Here is a 23,338-nt window from a genome sequence, read left to right on the forward strand (position 1 = left end):
CTACAAGAACTAAATACACTGTCTTTATTTGGACTTCATACTGTCACATGGGTCATTTCTTTGTGTGACGCCTTTTTTTTATATATTTTTTTTTTTTTATCATTTAAGTCCATTTTCCTGATAATTCTTACGTACTTTTATATGAGTAACAGGTAAGTAAGTAGAGCATGGTATTGCTACAGAAGTAAAGGATATGAATGCATGCATAAACCTGTTTTTTTTATATGGCTTATCAACAAATGATTGTAATGGTACACCATTACAATTATTGTCACTGGGCCAGTATTTGGTGATTTACTAGAAACCGATGTTTTCTTACAATGTTTATCATATTATCAAAGTTCTTCTGTCTTTGCCTTGTATTTATTTCTGCATTTGTTAGTTGTAAACAGGGGTGATGACAGAGAAAATGTCAACAACAGCCGAGAGACGTTAGTGCCATGTCATGTGCATCCACTTCATATTGATGACTTTCTAAGGTGTAACCCAACATCTGTTTGCTGTTGCGTGGAGGACAATAACAAGGTCTGTAAGTAGGTCTGTTAAAAGCCAGAGTGCAGCTTCCTATTTCTCCCGTATAACATTATCATGGGTGATGTCCATCCCACTGCTTAGCCAGTAAGATAGATCTCCTGCACTTCACTGACAGCAGATATTCCATTATATCAACCAGCAGTCACTGTCTCCTCCCCTGAATTATTGCTGGCCCTGTCACTTGCCCCAGCACCAAATTGGCTTTGCCAGTCAATGAAGGATTGAAAAATGCAGTCCACCTTTCTTCTCCACCCAGATTGTCTAATCATTTCAGTTGTAACAGTTAACCCTAGATACACAAAGAATTTCCAGCCCTCTACAAAGTAAAACACGTCAAACTGCCTGATATTGAAAGCAGAATTACTGTCAGTAAAATTTTGGCATTACAGTATCTTTTTTATTTTAATATTTACTAGGCGGGGGATTATAAAATGTATCTTATGGAACGTATAGACGATTATACAGACACATTCACTGCTGTGCTCCCTTGTTTTAAAGGGAAAAATTACACTGAACATAATGTCAACCTAAATCCCCTTGAAGCGTCAGTCTAACTCAAAATGCCTTTTCAGCCACATGGATAAAATAAATGCTGCAAAGTGCATCTGCTACATTGAGCATGACAACTCTAGAAGCCTTTGTGTCAATAAAGCCAATAGCATGTTGACATGTTGTTATTTGGATTTATCTTGAGAAATACATTCCCTTATACATGTTTAATCTCCAATGTACATTATAAATCATTAGTGCGTGAGAAACAATAACAGTTTTATCCGTTGGGAATCAAAGCTCATACAAGCAATCATGCCCTCAAGGTAAATTCAGCTGGGAATGTTTATTATTGACAGCCCATCAAGACCATCCCATCTGCTGCAACCTGAAAGGGGAAGAGTGTTTGAATCTGAATTAAAACAACATTTAATTATAATGACTTCATATCATTTTTTTTTTTTTTTTTACCTATGAGCCTTCTCTTCCTAAAAAAATCATAAGAAATGTTTAGCAATAGTTCATCTTCAAAGCTGAAGCAGAAACATTGGCATTTGTCAGAATTCTTTGCCTCCTCAAAAAGAAGAATTAGACCTTTGGCTGTGACCTTCTCTTTATTCTGTCAGCTGTGGGTCCTGATATCTTTAAACCTTTACTTTTTGAATTTGGGTTGGTGTGCAGTGGCAGCACCGAGCTAAAAGGCAACACTGTCTGTATGGGGTCACGTATCCGGCTTTCCTCAGGGTTGTGAACATATAAGGGAGCATGATACAGTGTGTCTGTCATTCCCAGAGTTGCAGCTGCAGTGCTGTGACTTCCTGGGCCGGGCAGTCCATCTCCACACTTCACAGCTCCAACGTGACTGCTGCAATGAGACAAGGAATTGCAGCATCTGTGCCAAGTCCTCACACAACCACTTGCTCCCTCTCAGAGAAGAGCATCTGCATCCTGGCTGTCGCTTCCCGACTTGCTCGGGTCATCCCCCAGACTACGTCATTACAGAGGACATCAGGCTGCACTCTCCATAAATTAAATCTGGGACTGCATTTACACAGGGACGGACAGTCTTGGTTTAACCCTTGAGGCACAGACATTTTTTTTTTTGTGCCACAGCTACCTTATCAAGCAGGGAAAAGCAATCTTTTCTCTATTTTCAGTTATTTTTGCTGTGACTCTACTCAAACAGGGGTTCAGGCATCCTTGCTATAACAGGTTCCATCATGTCGTAATCCCATCTGTGTATCACCCTTTTCATAATTTGGATTTAGTTATGTGTAAACCAGAAGGGAAAGCATAGAGCATGTGGATATATATATATATATAAACCTGCAATTAATCCCATCATCTCTTTTTTCTAAAGATGCCATCCTGTTTCAAACTGTGTGGGTGTATTTACAAATGGTTGGGAATTTGTAGTCTGCAGGTTCTTGTATTCAATAATTTATCAATGATATGTATTGATTTACTATCACAGGGCCAAGGCTTGACCTCTTCAGTGAAGTATGGGCCACTTTAATAGATCCTAGGACTCCTCCCTTTCCTCCCTCCTCCTCCTCAGTTCAACCCTGAAATTTACAGACCTCTGCCATCCCAATGGGGCATTTTTCACTTGTCTAATGGGACTCCGTAATGGTTTCTATCTGCGTTACTGTGTGTATACTGCCATGACATAAGCCTGTAATAAGATGAATTTCAAGGCCTATCTCAATAAAACAATAAGTTCAGGTGAATATTATTATTACAAATCCTCCATATTCTCTTACCTAATCATTCTCCCTGTAGAAAAACAAATATTTTCTAAAGTAGCTATAGTCACCAAATAGTTTTAAATGGTCATCTTAAGCATATCTTTTCATTATTAAGGGGCTGCTGATTGGACTAGTGGACATTTATATGAGGAAGAAAATTACCTCCTTTCATGCAATACCAAATTAAACATACCCCCAACCGGACTGTGAAATTGAGCAATTCTAAACCATTTCGAGCGCAGTGGTGCAGCCCATACCTACTCGGAGGAGAACGGAGGAAAAGTTTGCTCAGATAGGCTGTCCAACCCCTTAAGCTCGAGTGACGTAACTGACACTTTTCCCTCCGACCGTCTTCATTTACTTGAAACTGTTCAGTTCTTACAAGACCGGGGCAACGGCGCGTTTTTCATCTCAGCACGCAAGAGTTGCCGTTTCCCTCCCCGACATCCGCGTTGTGAACCGGCCACCATTTATAGCCTCGCGGTGACACAATCTTATTATGAGATTTAAACTTTGCCTCGGCTAGACTGGAGGATCAACACGCGCTCCTCTCGCAGTTATTCCCCGCAGTTTCCCCAACAGATACAGTAATACCTACCTACCTACACGCCTCCTTTGATTGTGGTTAAACGCTGGTGTCAGCTCCCGGTGAAATAGAAAAAAAACAAAAAACCCAAAGCAGGGCTCCAGGTCTCTTCAGCATACATAAAGGCGAGCAATGAGAGGAGCTCAGCCCTGAATTAAATCACTCACCGCTAAATGGATCTTTGAGACTCTCCCTTGACGCAGGCAGCCGCTGCTCTGTGCATCTTCAAACCGAAAACCGAAAACTGGGATTCTTTTTTTTTCTTTTTTTTTTTAATTTTTAATTTTGTACTATCTACCAGAAATATCTGCTGTCTCTTTGAAAATGTCTTGTCTTCGTGGTGAGATACAGTAAAGCTGCCAGCTTCGTATCGGGAAGAGGCTCTTGCTTCGCGATCGTTAAGCAGGTAAGCTGTTACAGTGTTGTCGGATTTTACACTTTTATCATCGCAGACTTTACAGACTATATACTGTGCTTTATGTCTTTTGCATTCACATGTGGGTAGCGTTTGATCTTTAAGTTTAAATTCTTATGATTTCAAGATTAGTGGTTCGGCTGTTGTACAAATACTGTGCAGAACAAATAACTCCGATTATTAAGTGCATATCCACCTTTCAAAATGCACAGCTCAACTCGTGCACCTGCGTGCTGGAGCTGGTTAATTTTGCGTTTTGTTTCAAAGAGATCTCTGGACGCTGGCGTGTATACTGAGAACGGGACGTGAGGACACTTTATCGCCTTGACTGCGATTCATGTTGCACATAATGCCAGCAGCATTAAGTTTCTTCTCGTCTTTGTTCCTCTTCCCTTTTGTTTTATTCATTTCTTCATTTATCTAATTAGTGTTGCGTTTTTGAGACAGCGTAGATTTGCATTTGCTCTGCAAGCACTCCATCTGATACAGCCCCGGTCAAAGTATAGTGGGCACTTTGCAACTGTAAACCTCCAATAATACCGTCCGCTCGAGATGTCGCTTCAGCACCACGGACAGCTCCAGCACCGCTTTACTTAACCGGTAAAAGCTGAACTTTATTCCAGAGATTCACAAAAAGAAACTGATAGCATTTCATTTATGGATGAGAACTCAATGCTATTGAGAATGTCAGTTGTTACTTTATCTTATTATAATTTAAAAAAAAAATGAATTAATTAAAAAGCTTCCTGGCTACATCACTAGGCCTACCCAGTCTAAACTATGGTCACAAAATGACAGTCGCACAAATCTGCACATGTAATTTAGAAGACCTGACAAACGGTACAATTTAGTCGACTTGAAAATATTAAATGATGAGTGGTCCGAACAGTGTTATGTTGTCAGTACACAGTCTTGTACTTAGAGTAGCCCTGTGCAGTCTCGCTCAGATTAGCTGAGGATTTTGCTGCGTCTGCGCCATCTGTCTGGGAAATGCACTCTATATACTGCCTGCTAGATGTGTTGGTTTGTCTGAATTGCACGAGGCTTTGTACGGACTGATTTCTATTTTCATTTTAAGTCCTGATTTCTGGAGATGTTCAGCCAACTCTAAAGTCTTTGGCACAGAGAGACAGAGTCCCTGAATTCTCTGTCAGAGGAAGAGGAGGAGGTGGTGGTGGTGGTTGTGGGTGGGGGGCATCTGTAGCCTCCAGCGTAGGGGTTCAAAAATGTTGAAACAATGCCAAGTTTAATATAACCTAGACCCGTGGTCACACAAAAGCCAAAGAAATTACAAGCCTGTGGGAACAGTTCTGTGTCTCTCCTCTTAGATGCACTGTACACGTAGGTGTAGGAATGCTGTATCATTCCTGCTTTGGTAAAATTATGTGTTGCGGCCCTTCTGACATTTAAAGTCAGAAAAGCATTTAAGATATAGAGCTTAAACAATCTGTCTTGTGCCACTGAAAATGCAGGCTTTATATTAATTGTTAATGTACGCCCTCACTCCAGTCATTTCATAAAGATCAGCCTCGGCTTAGCCTTTACCATCAGTGGGAATCACTATCTTACTTCTTCAAACTTTTGATCTCAAGAGTTATGACTGTTTCAAAACATCTTAGTTTTGCTGCTGTTGCTAAAGCTGTCTTTCGCATTAGCCTTCACATCTCCCTTTTCCTGTCCCCGTCTCCCTTATCTTGATTATGCAGCTGGATGATTGAGTCAGCTATTTTGTATGCAAGTTGCCATAGCTTGGTTCTTTGTGGAGGAGAGAGAAAGAGCGAGAGAGAGAGAGAGAGAGAGAGAGAGAGAGAGAGAGAGAGAGATCGTGCTGAGGATACTGAGAGAGAATTACAGCTTCTCGTGACGACGAGGAGTAGAAAAGACGAGACTGCCCTGTTCGATAAATTGCTATTTGAGAGAGACAGATATCCGAGGGGGAAATGTGACCAACCTTTTCTAAATGGATATGGCAGTGCGCATTACAGTTTTCCACAGCTCTATACTGTAGACAACTTTAGCTGAGGCATCTAAAACTCTTTGTTGCAAGTTAGCCTGAGCGCTTCTCAAAAATTTAGAAAGGCTGTCAATTCAACTTGTTTTGTGCTGTAAATACACATATATATTTATTGTATGCAGTAGCTTTAAGTATAAGGGGGGAGTGAAAAAAAAAAAAAATCACCGTTCCAAGCGAACAAATCCTTGACCAGTTGGGAACTCTCATCAGATAGCATTTCCATTTTTGTCTCTCTGTGGTTTCTGAGGCTTTTTACTGCAAACTAGGGGCCAAAAAAGGACATAAAATCTTCTTTTACTCTATTCTGTAATTGCTGATCCAGCTGGTAGTCAGCTTTTAGCACTTACAATATGGTTGTTTGTATGTCCGTGTGCTGAGTTTTAGTGGTTCCTCCTAAAGATGCTGTTTTCTGAACACAAAATGAAGAGAAAAACAACAAAAACCTTTTCACGTGCAACACAAATATGGTTCTTTTTCACACTGATGTCAATTTGTAGAAAAATTACAATGGCCAACTGAATGTTCAAGCAGTAATGCTCTGGTTGTATGGTTAACAACGTGTAAAGTGTAATCAAAGGGACCAGGCAGGGTTTATAGACAAAGCTGTGAAACATATGGTATGACAGCATGGCATATTTCTGTTCCACAGCTCCCCACAATCGTTGAATTCAAACAGAAACTTCCTGTGCTCTGAGGAGTGTGTGCCATTTTACAAAAGCTGTTGCACCACCTCGGTCTCAAGAGTCCCATGTGACACTCAGCTGTTTTATAAAAGGAGGAATGAGCTGGTTCTCTTGTATGGTGAAGAATGGCAGGATCATGAAATTAGTCACAGAGGGAAAAAAAAAAATTAAAGGGAGACAACAACCTCTACTGTAAGTGCTAAATGGATTGAAGAAGAAAAAGCCCACATACAGTAGTAGAGTTACACTGAACCTAGACGGAATATTCTGCATGTTATCTTATTACATCAATCTTAAAATCCTTAAGATTTTCTTGATAGTATATCTGGTTTGCATTTTATCAGTACTAGCCATGTAATGTATTTACATTCAGTAATTACCTTTCTATATACAGCATTAGCTTTTATTGTCACTGGCTGTTAGCCTTTCATGTGCTGGATTTAAATTGGCATGAAATGCACTTCACTAGAAACGATGCGTGCATGTAATCCAGTTTTAATGTTATCTCACTGATAATAGCCTCACTGTTTACTGTTCACTCTCCTAAGGACACACCAGAGTTTACTGTTGCTTTTTCACTTAATAACATCTGACTGTTAAAACACAGGCCTTTATTGTGAAGGGCTCACGGGAAATGCAAAGTTGCAAGTATTTTTGGACTTATTTATTGGCTAAGATAATGTAATTCTGTATGTCGTAAACGGATACGTCCGTTGCTCCTCTGTTGTAAGTCTGAAAAGTTAGCTTCTATAGAAAAGTTTGCACTTGTTTCGACCACCAGTATCCACAGGTGTTACCAAATGTTAACTTTGCAGCCAAGTATGGCGGCAAAGCGTGTAGTACATCTGCAACTCCACTAGAGGGCAGCGTGTTTTTGTGACGCCTTACATTGCCTCAGCGTGAGAAGAAGACACAAGTCAACTGAGATATGTCACATGACGGAGTTCATGTGACCAACATCACTTGAAAGAGATTGTGAGACTTTGCAGTGAAATCTTGAGTCAGAGACCTTCATGCAGGAGGCCAAGGTTCGTGTTTAGGAGAAGATGATGTGAATTTCTTTTTTAGCAACGTTGCATGCTTAAGTTAATGTGCTTTTACATTTGTTGTCATAAACCACGGTTTTTGACGCCTTGTGAGGCGAAACCGTGACACCGACGCGCTGCCCTCTAGTGGACTGGTGGGTGTCAGACGCTTTTCTGTCATACAGGATTGCAATCAACATTTCCAATTCAGTTTTTGCTGACACAAAACTTCTGAAGAGTTCTTTATGGTGAAGGACAGGACCATCAGTGACACTGTCAGAGTTGTGCCTCAGGACAACAGACATTAAAAGGAAATGTTATTGACAGTAACTTAACATTCAGGAAAGGAGGGCAATTGGTTGAGGATTTCCAATGTCTGACGAAGGCTGGAGCGAGCAGATAAGGGTGAGAATGCAAAAAGTGCTGCCTCTCAAATGCAGCTATCTTTGGACCCTTTTTTATTTAGCCAATGCAAAACAAAGATGCACCTTTGCTGAGATAATATCTCCTTGGATGCACACAAAAAACATTAGCAAACTTCACCTTGAATCAGCACCTCATGAGTCATTAACTGCACATTGCATTCATGGGGCTGTGGCCTGGTCTCATCTCAGGAAATAAATGTATTTGAATTTACTCAGGGGAGTTTATTGAAAGTGGCAGCAATGGCCGTTTGGATTCCAGGCGCGTTTCAAGGAAGAAAAAAAAGCATGGCAGGTGTAACCATTATCACTTGGTACTTTCATTTCTTGTACGTCCTATTATATTATGTGCTGATTACAGTTCAAAAGAAAATTAGATGGCTATTTTAAAATATTCCCTGAAAAACTGATCAGCTAAGGGGTATGTATGCACATGAGAAGAGAGCTGCAGACAGGCAAGTTGGAATGAGTTACTGTACCGCAGACAGATTGCGGGGATCAACCCGGAGATGTAAGGATTCACTCGAGGGTGTGAATCAGTCATAATTAATTTAGGAGTGCACAAAAATTAATCCGCCGGCGAACGCCAGAAACCTTTCTGTGTAGTCTCCTCAGCCACCTGCTGGCTGCCTTATGATAGACGAAACCTTTTAGTAAACAAGCATCAGGAAATGGCAGAGAAGCGTTTTGAACATGCTCTGTCTCTTACTTGCCATCTTCTCTGCAAAGCAATTAGATGCTGGGATGCAGAACACCACGGCGGTGCATCTGCAGGCACCTGCTTGGCTTGATGAATATCCTGTACACGAGAGCCCATTAAAGCTGGCATTACAGTTCTGTCAAGGCAAAGCAGTTAATGCTTTTTTGTAACATCGGGTTATGCATATGATAAGGAACATACCTGACATGCATGTTCGGTTTATTGGTGATTTTAAATAGTTGTAAACTCCAGCCCCCGTTACCCTTTACAGAATAAAGCAGCTATAGTAGAGAGTATACTCTCTATTGTAGTCAAAGTGCAGAGGGAGATGCTGAGGAACTTAAAAACATCAAAACTAGCACCTTAGAAGAATTTGAAGATAGACTACACGTAAACATAGAGCCGTCTTATATATGCAGGACTGCTGTAGCTCTGAGGCATGCTACATATTTCCTCTGTGCATTGTGTGCTGTACACACTGCAAACAAATACATTGTACATAAACACACAGAGCACCGGCACAAAAATAACTCATTTCTCATTTCCTCTATTTTATTTCATGAAACTTATATGACTACTTTTTCTCACCTTAAGGAGTCACATAGATTAACACATTATTATGCACAATATAAATATATATTCTTAGCCAAGAAAAAAAAAGCAGAAAAGTAAGGGTCATTATACAGTGTGAGACATGGTTACAAATAATTGCTTAAGCCTTTAAAGTCAAGCTATATTGGTTTTGTTTTGCTTTTTTTTTTTTTTTGTCCTTCTCGCCCCACAGCACAAAACAATACAAACATCTATGTTTGTGTCTGATTATCTGTGCATATCTTAACAGTGTATTTGTATTTGCTTACAACCCTAATTCATAAAACTGCAGACCTCAAAGTAGAGAAACTCAAAGTAAAGTGTGTTACATAGATTGCTACAGTAAAACAACATTTTAATGTAAATCCTGCTATGTGCACCTTTGATTCTAGTTTTGACCAAATCAAATGAAAGCTCTGTCAAACATAGGAACTATAGACACTATACTAATACTATAGAGAGTAACAAACTGTAATCTGTCAGTCATAAAGTATTAACAGTTGTTGAGGTTATATTTAAGTATCATTAAGGTGCTTATGTGGGTTGTGGATACTGGTGTGACGAGGTCTGTAATTTTCTCTTCATGACAGAAAAGAATGAAAATGTGATTCTGTTACTCAATTCTAGTCGTTATGGCTTTAGCAGTATCGATGCTTTTTTCCGGTGCACAATTTAATTTGAATGGAGCTGCTTTCTCCTGTTTAATCAAACCAAACTAAAGGATAGAATACTGAAATCTTTTTGTGAATTGAATTGAATAAGATGGGTGTGATTGGATGATGTGATGTGCCGCGATGACGTAGTTTTCATTTATTGGATTTATTGGAAATGCTGTTTCATAGTACAATACGGATTACAGCTTGACAACATTTCAAGAATCATAAAAATGATCAGTGCTCCATCCGGAAGTCATCATTTTAATGACTGACGACAACTTGAAGTGAGCTCCGGCACTCTGTTCCAAGACACCTAAAGAGGAATTGCATGTGCAGAAACATACTCTCTCTTACTCTATCAGTGAAAAGATAGGACACCGATCACATTAATTGGTTCCTTGGGGAAATATAAAAAGCAAGGAGTAAGTCTGCAAAGTCCTAGGCACTCAAAGTCCACCCAATAGGAAAATATATTTAAGAGTGTGAGCTGCCCGTCTGTCAAAATAAATCCACTTTATGCCAGAGACTTGATATCCTGTGTTTCGCTGCAAGCCGTACGTCTTCCGTTTAGATAATTATATTAGATTTCTGTGCAGTTACAAATAGTGTTAGAAGATGCAGCTGATTAGATCCTCCATTGGTAATGCAGCATGATTAGGCAGTTTGCAGTTTCCTACCAATTATGAAATTTAAACCAACAGCCTTTGAAGATGACAGATGCTTGGTGAATAAAGCCACTCCCACATGCTACACTGAAGGAAAACGCTTTTCATTCCGCAGTGAGAACCTTCTTTAAGGTTAATAGGTGCCAGAAGTCGCATCGTGATAATCAATACATGGCCCTCCTCCCTATGAATGTTAAGTAACTCTGGTCTGTGCTTGTACACAGCTTCAGTAGTACACTAATGATGCACTTGAGGAAATTAACATGTTCAATGGCTTCCACAAGCATGAAGCGCTTTGAATGTGTTTTTTCATTTTCACTTTTTCAACACTGCCAGCATGAAACACTGCAGATCTTTCAAATGCATGGACCCTCAGTATTTCTCTGCTGTTTGATAAAAACTCGCAAGTTTCCAGTATCTTCACATCACGTTGAATGGTGTTCATTTTCTCTTTTTCATATGTTAATTCATTGTATATCTCTTGATGTCCTCAATTTTCTCCAACTAGAGTCATTCAGACAACTCTAAATGCAACATAAACAACTCTGGAGATTTCTAATTTAGCTAGTGAAGGCAACTAATCATGCTAAGTGAGGATCTCACGCTGTTTGCGGTTTCATATTAATTTGTGCCAAACATTTGAGCAAAGATGAGACAGGAGGGGCGTCATACTCCTGTTTTCTCCATGTAAACAGTCACACATTCTTCCAGGTACTTATTCATGCCATTTCAAGTCTTTTTCTCCTAAAACGCTGTTAATGCAGGAAAAAGGATTCCTGTCAATCACAATCCTTTCAAGACAACATCGATAACCCAAGTTTTCGGTTTGTTTAAATACATTGATGCAACTGCTGGACTCTATACTGTAAAATGGAAAAGTTTGGTATTACACAAGTAGAACAAGACATTTCTCAACTTTTCTAAAGGCAGAAAGTAATAAATAAATTACAAATAAACCATTTTAAATATTCTAAGACAAGCAGCCAATCAGCACTTGGACATGGACAGGTCAAACAGGCCTCTATGTCTCGTACACAGGATCAGACATCAGACACCCAGACTGAAAAAAGACACAAAACAGTCTGCAGTTAAGGGACGGGGCCAAAAAGCCTTCTCTCATGATCACAAAATGATGCCGTTTTAACCTATTTAGTCTGAAAAGGAACTTTGATAAGGCAAAAATATCAAATGGAACACGTCACAGGGCTGTAAAATAAAGATATAATTAATCTAGACTTGTCATGTCACCAAAACAAACTTGAGGACCGTTCAGAGTCAACTCACGATGTTGCTGGATAATGTTTTTACTTCTTAACTCAACACATTGATTGAGGCGCTGTTTTCCCTCTGTGCACCCAATTGCCCCTCACCAACTGAACAAACATTTCTTTAAGTGTACAATCATTGGAAGTGAAAGCCAAGGAGACAAGGAGCAATCAGATGATCAGTGCGGGACTCATCTACACTTTGATGTTGTGTGAAGGTCATCCCTTAATCTTCCTCCACACACTAGCCGGGCACATTGTAGAAATGTCTGATGGATGATTTGAGGAAGTCGATTGCTTCCCATTGAATCAACTACGTAAAAGCCATAGAGGGGACATATTTCAATGCTGGTGAGTGCTTGATAGGTGATGGGCAACCCCCACAAACATCCAGCTGATCCAGATAACAAGGTAACCTTGGTCAGCATCAGACAGCGTTCCTCCAATCATAGAGATGCATAAACTATGACTGAGCTTCTGACTCACTAATGTTGTTAGTATTACTTGGATGGTATTAATACCTTCATGTTAAAAAGATAATTTATGTCACCTATGGCAACAACCATTACTTAACGTCTACTGGAAACCACAAAATGTAATATTCACAAGATTGTAGATAGACTGCAGATGCATATTTTCTATTAGGCAAATTGAAAGAGTTGAACATATTGCTTACCTTTCTTAAGGTAATGTTAGCTTACTTGCTTCTTATAATGCTAAATAAATGTTTTAATCAGGAATGCAGTGACACAAAATGCAGACGTACTGTAATTTTACATTAAAATGTACAATTTATGTACGGAATGAATCATTTTCAAGTGGTGAAATGCAATAATCTACATTTACTCATCTAAATAACATTTTGTTGGGTTTATTATTTATTTCATTCACTTCAGATTATGATTTTATAAGGAAAATTTAAGATTACATTTATGCATGGTCATATATTAAACTAAACAAGTGTACAAGGAAATAAGCTCCACCTTCATTAGCCACAAGAGTAAAATGATGACTTCAGATCAATGCATTCGTATTAATAATCCAATTATATAATCTATGGCAGTAAAACACTAACATGATCCATTTTCTTCCTCGTGAGTACTTTTATTTACACGTGAAATACATTTTCTTCAATATTATGAGGTACTGCTGTTTAATTAAAGGATCCTTTCCCTACAGATATACTGTGTGAGAGATAGATTGTGGCTCGTAGATTTCATTCTCATTCATAATGAATAAAATTGCCATACAAGTGATTGCAAGTGACAATGTCTACTTCCAGCAATACCAGCCTCTTGACTCAGAGTGTGACTGTTGTAACAGAAGGATTTTTTTTTTTTTATCTCAAAACAATTGAAGCATCTGTTTCACTATGGAAACTCGGTATCTCTGCCTTCTTAAAGACACCGCCAAAACAAAACTAACTGACTTACTGTGTATTTTCAGGACATTTAACCATTCTGTTATTGTAGAACCAACACAGCTCCTGTGACTACGGTTTGAGCCAAGCTGAGCCATGAGTAGCTGACTTGAGCCTCAAGCAGGGGGCAGTCGTTTAGAATACCGCAGAGAAGTCAGACTGCAATGAATGAGAGGCGGGCTGCTTTAAAGACCAGCTGAGAGGGGCAGGTTGTAATTAATAGGGTGACTGACTCATCAATAATTTCATCAGCCATATGTCGTAGTCTTTGCAACCTCCACATGACCTTGTTTGCTGTACTACTGGGATCAAAGGTCAGATTTGTGAGAAAATAATAAAACAAAATATATGTATATAGCTATTGAATTAAAGACTGTTTAAACTGCCAAAACATCTCTAATGCATTCCTACGTCTGAACTAAAAAGCCTTTAAACACTTCTGACAAACCTTTAAGGTTTGGCTGGTGAGCACCTTTTTCACCTGATCACATGCATCCTGTCATGATTAAAGTGTACGATATGTTGCCAACATTAGTCCATGCAATAACTGCTTACAAGCTTTAATATAGTTAATTCATTTTCAAGCAGTACTACTGTCTAAATCTACAGATTGTCAGTGAGAAAATGGAGATAGGACATTGTTACCATAGAAACTGCTTTCAAACTTGGAGCAAACATACTAGCATCTACTTGTAAAAATGTGCCAGTATTCACACCATTAGCAGGCCACAGTGTACCATAACACTCATATTGGAGAGCATCGCTGCATACTTGACTTACTGTTCATTGACACTATCAGGAGGCTTTTAATATGATGTAAATTATTCAAAGAGCCTGATTTCTACACAGTCATCTCAATGAAGTCTTCAAAAGGGCTTGGTGGAAGTGCTTTACACAATGACTTCCATAAGGGACCCTGAAACAACTAACATGATAAATTAATTAATGCTCGCAGTGTTTCAAAAGAATCCTACTGCGGGTCACTTGTATTTCTATCTTCGTGGCTGATTAAACAATGCAGTTGTTGAAAAAAAAAAAAAAGAAAGAAAAAAGAAGTGTCCTTCACAGAGAAGATTGATTATCAAGCAACAAATAGAGGCAGAACAGTGGACTTTCAAAGCAATAACTGAACCAAGTCACATCAACTGCAAAAAAAAAAATCACTATATTCGGTGTGCCGAGAGCAATGAAGTCAGTGCAGTGCTGAGCCAAGTTTCGAGAGTGCTGTTACCAAATACTACAGATCATGATTCAGATAGGATGTAAGACCTTTCCTGGCAGCTTCCTCGCTGCTTACAGCAGCAAATCAGAAACATATCAATATTTACCTGGAAAACTGCCACGCTGAGAGCTGATGCCTCTGAACAACAGCCAGATGAACGACATCTCGCAAATGTAACTTATTTCTCCCAGCAGCCGAGGAAACCACAGACTAATGCCTTGAACATAGCACGAGTGCTTTTGCAAACATACTTTTTTAATGATTCTTATCAAGGCCGACAGCTGGCACGAAAAGCGGTCCATCCCCAGCTGCAGAGCATCAATCTGACGCTCCACCTGTTGTCTCCTCACTCACGCCCTCCATTGCTCATTAAACAGCGCTGCCTTTCAGGCCGAATCAGCTCAGACTGGTGATCACCCACTGTGAGACCAGAGCATAGAGAGAGACAGGATCTGGGGTGCCAGATTGTCAGGCCTGTGAGGTGTTATTCCTCAAATAAATATGGAGATTATGTGTAAAACCTGTGTGCCAATTATGCTTTCCCACTTCTTCAGTGAGACCACTTGGAATCCGTGTGAAGCTATGCACAATGAATTAAATGTACAGTTTAAGGTCTCTTGAGTTTTGATGAATACATGCAGGACAAATTAACAGGAATAAGAGAAAAGTGTAAGATTAGGTTCTTACAAGGCAGGACTTTGATTTTGCACATCCTCTCTACAATCAGAATCTGGGACAAAAAGTGTGTTGTATGACTCGGCCCTTTCTCTAGGGCATACATCATGCCCTTTTCACACGCATAGTCTCTCTTGAGTTAATGTGTGCCATGCCTCACTATCAAGGTGCCTCTCCATGTGGCGCCTTAATGAAATACAATTTTCTGTATTTTATCCCAGGTTGTTACTAAGAACTGGGTAAATGTCAGTCGGTGTTCATGAATCACGTGGTGCATGTCTCCCAAGAGGGAATTGGCTACTCATCCTGACTGAGCCTGCAAAACCTTTTACTGCATGCAAAAACACTGAATATTCAAGGATATATTACCACACATTGGGCTACTGCATATTCACAATTGTGTCATGTTTTACTGCCATTGTGGCTCACAGACTAGCTCTGTGCTTTCAGAGTGTAGGGATGAGTTTTAAAGATTTTAATTGCCATATTCTTCGAAGTTCTACAAAGGTCTGTTCCCCGTATTCATGTAATGAACTGTGACAAACAATCGTGAGTAAACAAAAATAAACTTCCGATCGTGTGTCAGGATATATGAGACACAGTGGGTTACAATCCTCAGCAAAACGAGCGCCTGTAGACATTTTTCTCTATTTAAAGAGTAACCTAAAAACAAGTGTAAATACGTCCATTTTTTGTAGTCAAAAAGGTGAGAACTTCAAACACGATTGAAGTTACTTAAAGGAGAATTCCACTTTTCAACCCAGAGCTCAGTCAACATTGGAGCTGTGTAACTTTTACATCTAACTGGTAAAATCTCCCTACACGGTTCTGTCTCAGTCACAAAAGCCAGTTATAGACAATAAAATCCGATGGACCGTTGAAAACAAATTATTGTCGTCAGCCATCTTGTGCTGAGTAATTTGCAACAGCTAAATAATAGAAGTGGTTCTCACTGCGTAGATATTTCTGTAAAATGATTCCTGGCCTTCTCTAAGATGTTTTAGATCTGTTATTTAGGAAAGGTTTGAGCAGACAGACTGCACAAACAGTGGTCAGGTGTTGGAGCGGCTCAGCTGAGAGGATGGAGACAGTTTTAAGCTTTAACTCAACATTTTTTTTATCATTTTCTTTTTCATTTAATATTGAACCATATACAGTATATATTTCTCAGTGAAATCTCAACATTATTAAGAACAGAAAAAAAAAAGAGTGGATGAAATATCAATAATGTGTAGAGTAGGCATTGCTAAGTTTAATACAAGCTTAAAATGGAATACACTCTATATAAGTTTAATATTTTTAGGGATTGGATTGGAAGATGGTTGGTAGAAACCTGGAAGTGGCCTTAAAAAAGAAAAATCAAAATCTGAACGCTCTCCACAGCCTGTCTGGATTTAAATCCAGTCTAACCACTTTAGGCAAAATAAAGGGCCAATGAGCTTCACATTTCCAACCGGCTGCCAAAACTGCTGGCAAAGTCCACATAAACCTGAAAGGGAAAAAAAACTCTAACATGATTTTTATTTGGAGGGTAAGCCATTCAAATCACAAATCATACATTTACTTTAAGGATAAAACAGATCATATAAATACATCAACAGCTACATCTACGACAGTCTCCGTTGCTTTTACTGGTGTGTTTGGTCTGACTATGATGAACAGTATTTGTGATTTCTCGATATGATGTCACAGTCAAAGTTCAAATTAGAGTCCATCCACTCTATACTACGGCCTACTGTATATTTATTGTAGGCTTAACCCACAGTAAAGGGTGCAATACTTCTTTCAGCTCCACACTGACGGGTGCACAATTGTGTCAAGGATCAAAACTGACACAATACCAGCACTAACCGATCAATAATCTTCAATTTATGGTGGGCAAAAAAGACGAGTGTGTTTCAGCTAACAGCCACCGTCAGGGTAGTTAAAGCATGCAGAAATGACAGAGACTGGTGAGGACAAAAAGCCAATCAGCAACGAGGATACATAACTGCACAATAAAATCCACCTGAGAAGAAATTGCCCCTTTTAATGAAGGATGTCTCTCATGGTGTCCCGACAGTAATCAGAACAACAATGAATAGTGCCCCAAACCAAAAGGTAAAACAAGTGAAAGCCTAAAACTGGACATATACGGCAGGAAATTAACACTGAGTCATGTATTCCAGTCACATAAAAATTAATATGCATCAAAATGTGAAATAAATTACATCAGGATATCATAAAAAAGTATTGATACAAAATTTGTTTCAACTCTGAAACTATCAATGCCCTATATTTTGGAAAATGTTAAATATCATAATAAAAGTAAATAAAAATGCTAAATAATGAAAAAAACTTTAATCGGGACAAAAAGCACTTAAAAAGCAATTAAATAAGAGCTACTCGACACTCTTAAATAATTTGACTACAGAGATACGCCATTGAAAGAATACCAACAGTCCAAACTTACAAATTATGTACAAGAAGATTTCTGAAGAGCTGTGTGACTTTATAAATAGATTTTGAAATGCAAATAGTAGAGAAATAATGTAGAAACAAATTTAAAGAATAACATCACTACATAATTTGAATATAATGAGGTCCTAAAAGCATCCCAACAAAACCTTTTTGGACTCTTAGTTTGTAATATGTGGATTCAAGTCACTTTCCTCTGTAACAAAGATCACCACCCCTTTTAACCTTTTTCCACCTACTACATCACTGCGTTCCTGTGGAGGCTAACTAGTCCGCAATTCAGTATTTATTACTCATTGTGTTTGACTGAATCAGGAGGTTGACGTTGTGAAAGTATGTGTTCGAAAAAGCAATTCACATTCTACCCTGTAGGAGAGTGACCAAATTTATAGACTTCAGTCGTCTGCAGCAATTTGAAAACTAACTTTAAATTCAAAGGTTGTTAGGAGTCTTATGGTCTCTTTTATAACTTGTCAATTATGGTCATGAAAGATAAAAGACCTGGACAAACCCAAAGAATCATGGCGCTCCGGCGGTCAAGGTAGCATTCAGAGAGCTGATGAATACCAGGAGCCTCACAGTGCCAGCGTATGGAAGTAATCTTCAAACGAAGGTGCAGAGTGCTCAACTCCTAATATGAACAACTGGCTGTGGAGAATTTTCATCAGTGAAATACAACTATTACAATATGTGGCCTTGGTGGCACAGGCAGTAAATATGAAGCAGCACACAAAAACAACTAAAGAAATGTGCTATTTTCATATCTGTTCCTTGGCTCGGAAGTTGAACCTCTTGCCAATGAGCTGCTGCAGAAAGAGAGGCCACCTCACCGGGGCAGGTATCCTCCTTCAGAAGAACGTCTCACTATGGGAAGAGTCTACAAGTAGACGGTGTCAAAGAAAGGAAACCTTTCTAAATAGAGACATGCAGAATATTACAGCACAAAGCTGTAGATCAGCTCAACTCCACGGAAAATATTTAAGGGAACAAAAGTAAAAGACACCTTCTCTACAGCCAACAGGGCTTTAGCTAAAGTTTGGCAGCATGCAACTCTACAGTCCGGATGTGAGGGCCGCAGATACAACTCCCTGCACCATTAAAATAGACGAACACCACTCTGGCTCTTCAACATCCTCAGAGTGCTCCATGCAGTGCAGGAATGAGCCCGAGCAGTGAATATTACAACAGTATATACTGTGTGTTTTATTCGAGGACAGGATCTCCCCCGAGGGCCAGCGTGCCTATTAGCCCTGCGGGTGGTCCCGCTCAGACTTCAACCCCATATGCCGCAGGCGTAGTCCCTCTGTGTTGTGCCTGCAGCCCTTCCTCCAGGGAACTTTTCGGAGAGCTACATCTGTTATGTCACTGTAATATCAGCGATTACATGATGATCAACTTGTTTTGGGTGTTTTTGTCTTATCAAGGATTTTGTCAATTTATTTCGATCTATTAGATAGACATGTCAAACTGGCCAACTCGAATGAACCGTTACTGTAATGATCAGTTTAACGGTTTAATAATGATTCTGCATAAGAATTACAGCTGAGTCTTATTCATGAAGGTCTTCCAATTAATCAATAATAAATTCAACTTTTCTCAATGAATCATTCATAATTATAATTGCATAATTCATTCTAGTAACAGGAATACACATATCCTTGGAAATGCGAGTTTTGACAATCCTGCAATACAGCATGTAACGCAAAAATTAGATTTATTATAATTACATTAATCAGAGCATAAAAGAGGTTGAAATTTCAATTAATTTTTTTTGACAGTCTTCGAAGATATGAGCCTGATTAAAGAAGTATAATCCATTTTGACCAGTGTGTAAATCCCCATCAGAAGAAGCGGATATGTCCACGAGGAAAAGAGCACGCTGTAGGGGGTGTTGGGCTCTGTACCTTGTTATTAGAGGTTCAGGCTCCACTAAATGTATCCTTTTCTGTCTAATCTGATTTACACTGCTAAATGCTTGTGCCTAGTGCTACGTGCCAGTGCCACTGTACTTTTAATTAAAACTGTTAGATCTTTCACTTTTCATTATTCTTGCTGTTTAAGGATTTTCAGTATTCCCATTTGCCTGATCTGATTACAAAGATACACAGTGCTTGTGAATCTGGCTGGAGACACCGAGCACTCCCAGGTACAGAACTGATTACCTTAGTACTCACTTCACTTGGGCTTTTAATAATTAGAAAATGTATATTAACACTGGCAGTAATGATGATTTACACAATATTTTCCATAATCTCGTATCCCACATCTTTCAGAGATATTGCACAAGGACCAGTGCTATAATAAGACGTGCATGCAGTGTGCGCCTGCCGAAGTGGACTCACTTAGGGGACTATGCTACAGAACAAAGTTCAAAGCCTACTTATCTTTTCCACATTAATTACCACTCTGCGTGTGAAATGTGCTTGATGGAAATGAGGGGGAAAAAATGTGTCGCGATGCATAGATCTTTTATGTGGACAGCGTTCAAAGCGATGACACCGCAGCTTTTATACAAAGGATGTATCGGTCGTTAAAAATGAAATACAGGTGGCCCAGCGTGTACATCAATGCTTTTAAAGTTTTTGTGTCTGTATACATCAGCGACTGAAGAGCGACAGATCGGACTTGGGCTCTGCAGGCGATCTTGGCTGTCTTCCCTGCAGCTCGGACTGCAGCCAGGATTTCAACCCAGGCGAGGGCTCAAAATATTGGAGGAAGCTCCCATAAGAGAGAGACATTTGAACTTTCTATTTTATCGATTATAAGTTGAGTTTTCTGTGAAAATGAACTCCTTGATACAAAGTGATTTTGACCTCCTCTTCCGGTCTTTATCAGGCATTTTTGTTTTTGCACGAACTTGCGGTTTTGTCCAGCAGCCTATAACACTTCCTAAATTGGATTAATAGGAGTGACTATGACCAACACTCTCATTGAGCACTGCCTTCATGAATACATTAGCTTGTTTTACACAGTGTGAAGCGCAACAAAAAAATGTATCGCAATCTTTTTTTGTCAATGCCAAGAATTTCTAAAAAAGGCTGAGGAGGTCAGCCAGAGCTCTTTGGGTCAAATGCTTATAATAGACTCCTGCAAATGGACTTACTGGTCTTACTGGGCTTCTCTGAGCTGTAAATAAAGATCCAGTTTCACAAGTTCAGGTAATAATATAGAAACAGAAAGGCTAAAACAATATTTTGATCATTGAATTTTTCTGTTAAAAACCCGAATGTAATAATTAAAAGGCTTCATTTATCCCTGAAAGGATTAGTAATACGATTAAGTTTTTTTTTTTTTTTTTTTAACTACCTTGAGCTCCTTTCAACCTTTAGTTTAATCTGATTATTTTCACAAAGCAAAACAATTGCAATCAAACCATTAATCTACTTAAAAATCACCAGTGGTAACCATTCAATTGTATTGTTTTTATTATTATCTTTGTGCCTGCGAATAATCTTTATTTTCTATTCTTTTTGTTTTTAATCCTACAATTTCTTCCATAACAAAACAACGGTCTTTCTTTCTTCAGTGTATTTTTCTATAAAAAAAAAAAGCCTGCTGGCTGGTTCTGCTGTAGCCTGAACTGCCTTGCCATGATTCATTTGCATTTATATGCATCACAAACCATGCAGTCCACCACCACATGGGGCTTCCCATTTGACCCAGTGTTGTAAGACATACCGCAATATCCTCAGTTTTCAATCTAGCCGAAGAGGCTTTGTCACATGGCATGTCCTGTTCTTTTCACCCCAAGTTGTTTGTCATTCTCTGCTTTGAACTGTCACAATAAGGCAAAATACCACTGTATAGTATATAATAACAATCATATTTAGGAGAATGTATTTATTCTATCATGCCACAGTAATAATTGAAGATTTAGATGTTGGTTTTCTCTCATTTCAGTGTGTAGACCACTTGCCTTCAATGCATCCAATAATTATTCTGTCAAGTTGGAGCTTTCCATTTCCCAACTGTTACTGTACTTGTACGTATGACTGAGCTCAGAACAGACAGCCAGCAGTGGATGTCGCTCTCCAAAATTAAATGACAGCTCTCTTGGTTTTGCAGGGGAAAAAAACAAACCATGTTGTTCTTAAAGACACAACACATTGATTTTTGTTGTTGCTGCTTAAAACTCTGGGGAGTAAAACTCCTAAAATTATAGGATATATCATAGATATCTTAGAAAGGATCCCACTTGTTTTGCAGCAAGTGATTTTTTTTTTTTTTCATTGTGAACAAGAACACCTTATAGTGTGCCGTGATGTTTATTTTTGCATGAGACTTGGAATTTATGCATAGAGTAAAATACTGTACATGCAGAATATTTAATGCATAGCTCAGAGTCTTAGATCTGTGCGTGTGTGGCCCACATTCAAAACAACGCACTGTATTTTCAACATTATGCCACGCATGCACATGACTGCTCGCGTTTTGAAAAGCTACACTTTCACTCAACAAGTTCACATTCACAAAACTCTGCGTTTCATTTCAAAAATTTTCACTCAGCGGATGGATCGACCGCCAGCCGTGTTGGTTTTAGCAATAGTCAAGTATGAGAAAACAGGCTCTTGTTGAATTATATAACAAGTCCTCTCACAAAACTGGAGACAGGCCAACGGCAGCTTTGAAGGACCAGCAAGACAGGGCTTCTCTTCTCTTTTTAATGTGCCCTGGATACAAAGCCACGAGCCATCACACTTCCCCTGCTAGCCTACATACACCCTCCTCCGTTTTTTAAATATATCTATTTTTTTTGGCTTCTATATCCTGCAGTGTCTGACTTTCCCCAAAACATCAACATTAGTTTTAAACGGGCAAGTGGGAGGACTACTCACCTTCGTATATTGTTTTTGTTGACTCAGACAGATGAAAAGCACAAAGTGAGAGACTTGAAGAGGAAGCAGAGGAGTGAGATACTGGACTGGAGGCAGTATGTTCTGAGGCTTGTCAGCAGATACTGCGACAACGTATTTTGACAACGTATATTGCTGAGTAGGGCAGGGTGTTCAGGCTGAAATATAAACATTTATATTTTAACATTGCTTGTTTCTTTTTAATTTCAACAGTGGACTTGGGTTCAGGAGACTGGTGCTCGCTTCCTGCGGCTGATCGCGTTCCCATTTTGAAACCACGTTTACTGTTGCCATGACAACAAAGATTGCATAACTATAAGGAAGTAGTAACTTTAACACGCAACACGGTTCAAGTGATCATTTTAACCTGAAGTTTTGTCTTCCTCTGACCCAGCCAAGTGTTCTTTGTCCCTCTAACCGGGGCTGCTAATTTAAGAAACACTCCTGTGACTCGTATTTGAGAGTAGGAACAGACATGTGTGGTTGTGTGGGTTGGAGGACTTGTTGCATAAATCAGACAGGGTGTTCTTGGTGTCAGAACTCTCAAAACCATATATCTACACATATTTTCAGATTTAGAGTGGCTCACACTTCCAGGAGATATTATTGTGCTCAATGTACATTGCAAACATAATGAATTAAATCATCATCCATCAGTATCAAAGTGATAACTGTCTGTGTATTGATGGGTACATTGCAAACAGGAACTGCTAATAGCTTTTTTTTGTGTGTGTTATTTGCCAAAGTACAAACAAATTAGGCTGAAAACAAAAGTGTAACTCACTGAATCGGTGGTGACATTATACTTCTTGTTTACGTCCAACAAAGCCATTATGGGAACTGTAGATCTAAAAGTAGGACATAAGACAAAAGTTAGATGAAGAATATTAATCGAGATGGCAAAATACTTAAGTCAAA

General features: G+C 39.1%; 2 protein-coding genes across 3 annotated transcripts in view; both read left to right on the forward strand.

The window, feature by feature from the left end:
* Positions 1–23,338, forward strand: part of ttyh3a (tweety family member 3a) — a 282,548-nt gene that overhangs the window by 91,113 nt on the left and 168,097 nt on the right. The gene's annotated exons all lie outside the window — the stretch shown is intronic.
* elfn1a (extracellular leucine-rich repeat and fibronectin type III domain containing 1a) overlaps positions 3,086–23,338 on the forward strand; it is a 73,559-nt gene continuing 53,306 nt past the window's right edge. Inside the window, exon 1 of the mRNA XM_069714705.1 lies at positions 3,086–3,763. The gene's annotated coding sequence lies outside the window, so the exon portion shown is untranslated. The remainder of the gene's footprint in view (positions 3,764–23,338) is intronic.

The sequence above is a fragment of the Brachyistius frenatus genome, unplaced genomic scaffold (genome assembly GCF_029030835.1).
Source record: "Brachyistius frenatus isolate BFR_SWC_R1_liver_20210118 unplaced genomic scaffold, ASM2903083v1 Contig_134, whole genome shotgun sequence".
Classification (NCBI taxonomy): Eukaryota; Metazoa; Chordata; class Actinopteri; family Embiotocidae; genus Brachyistius; species Brachyistius frenatus.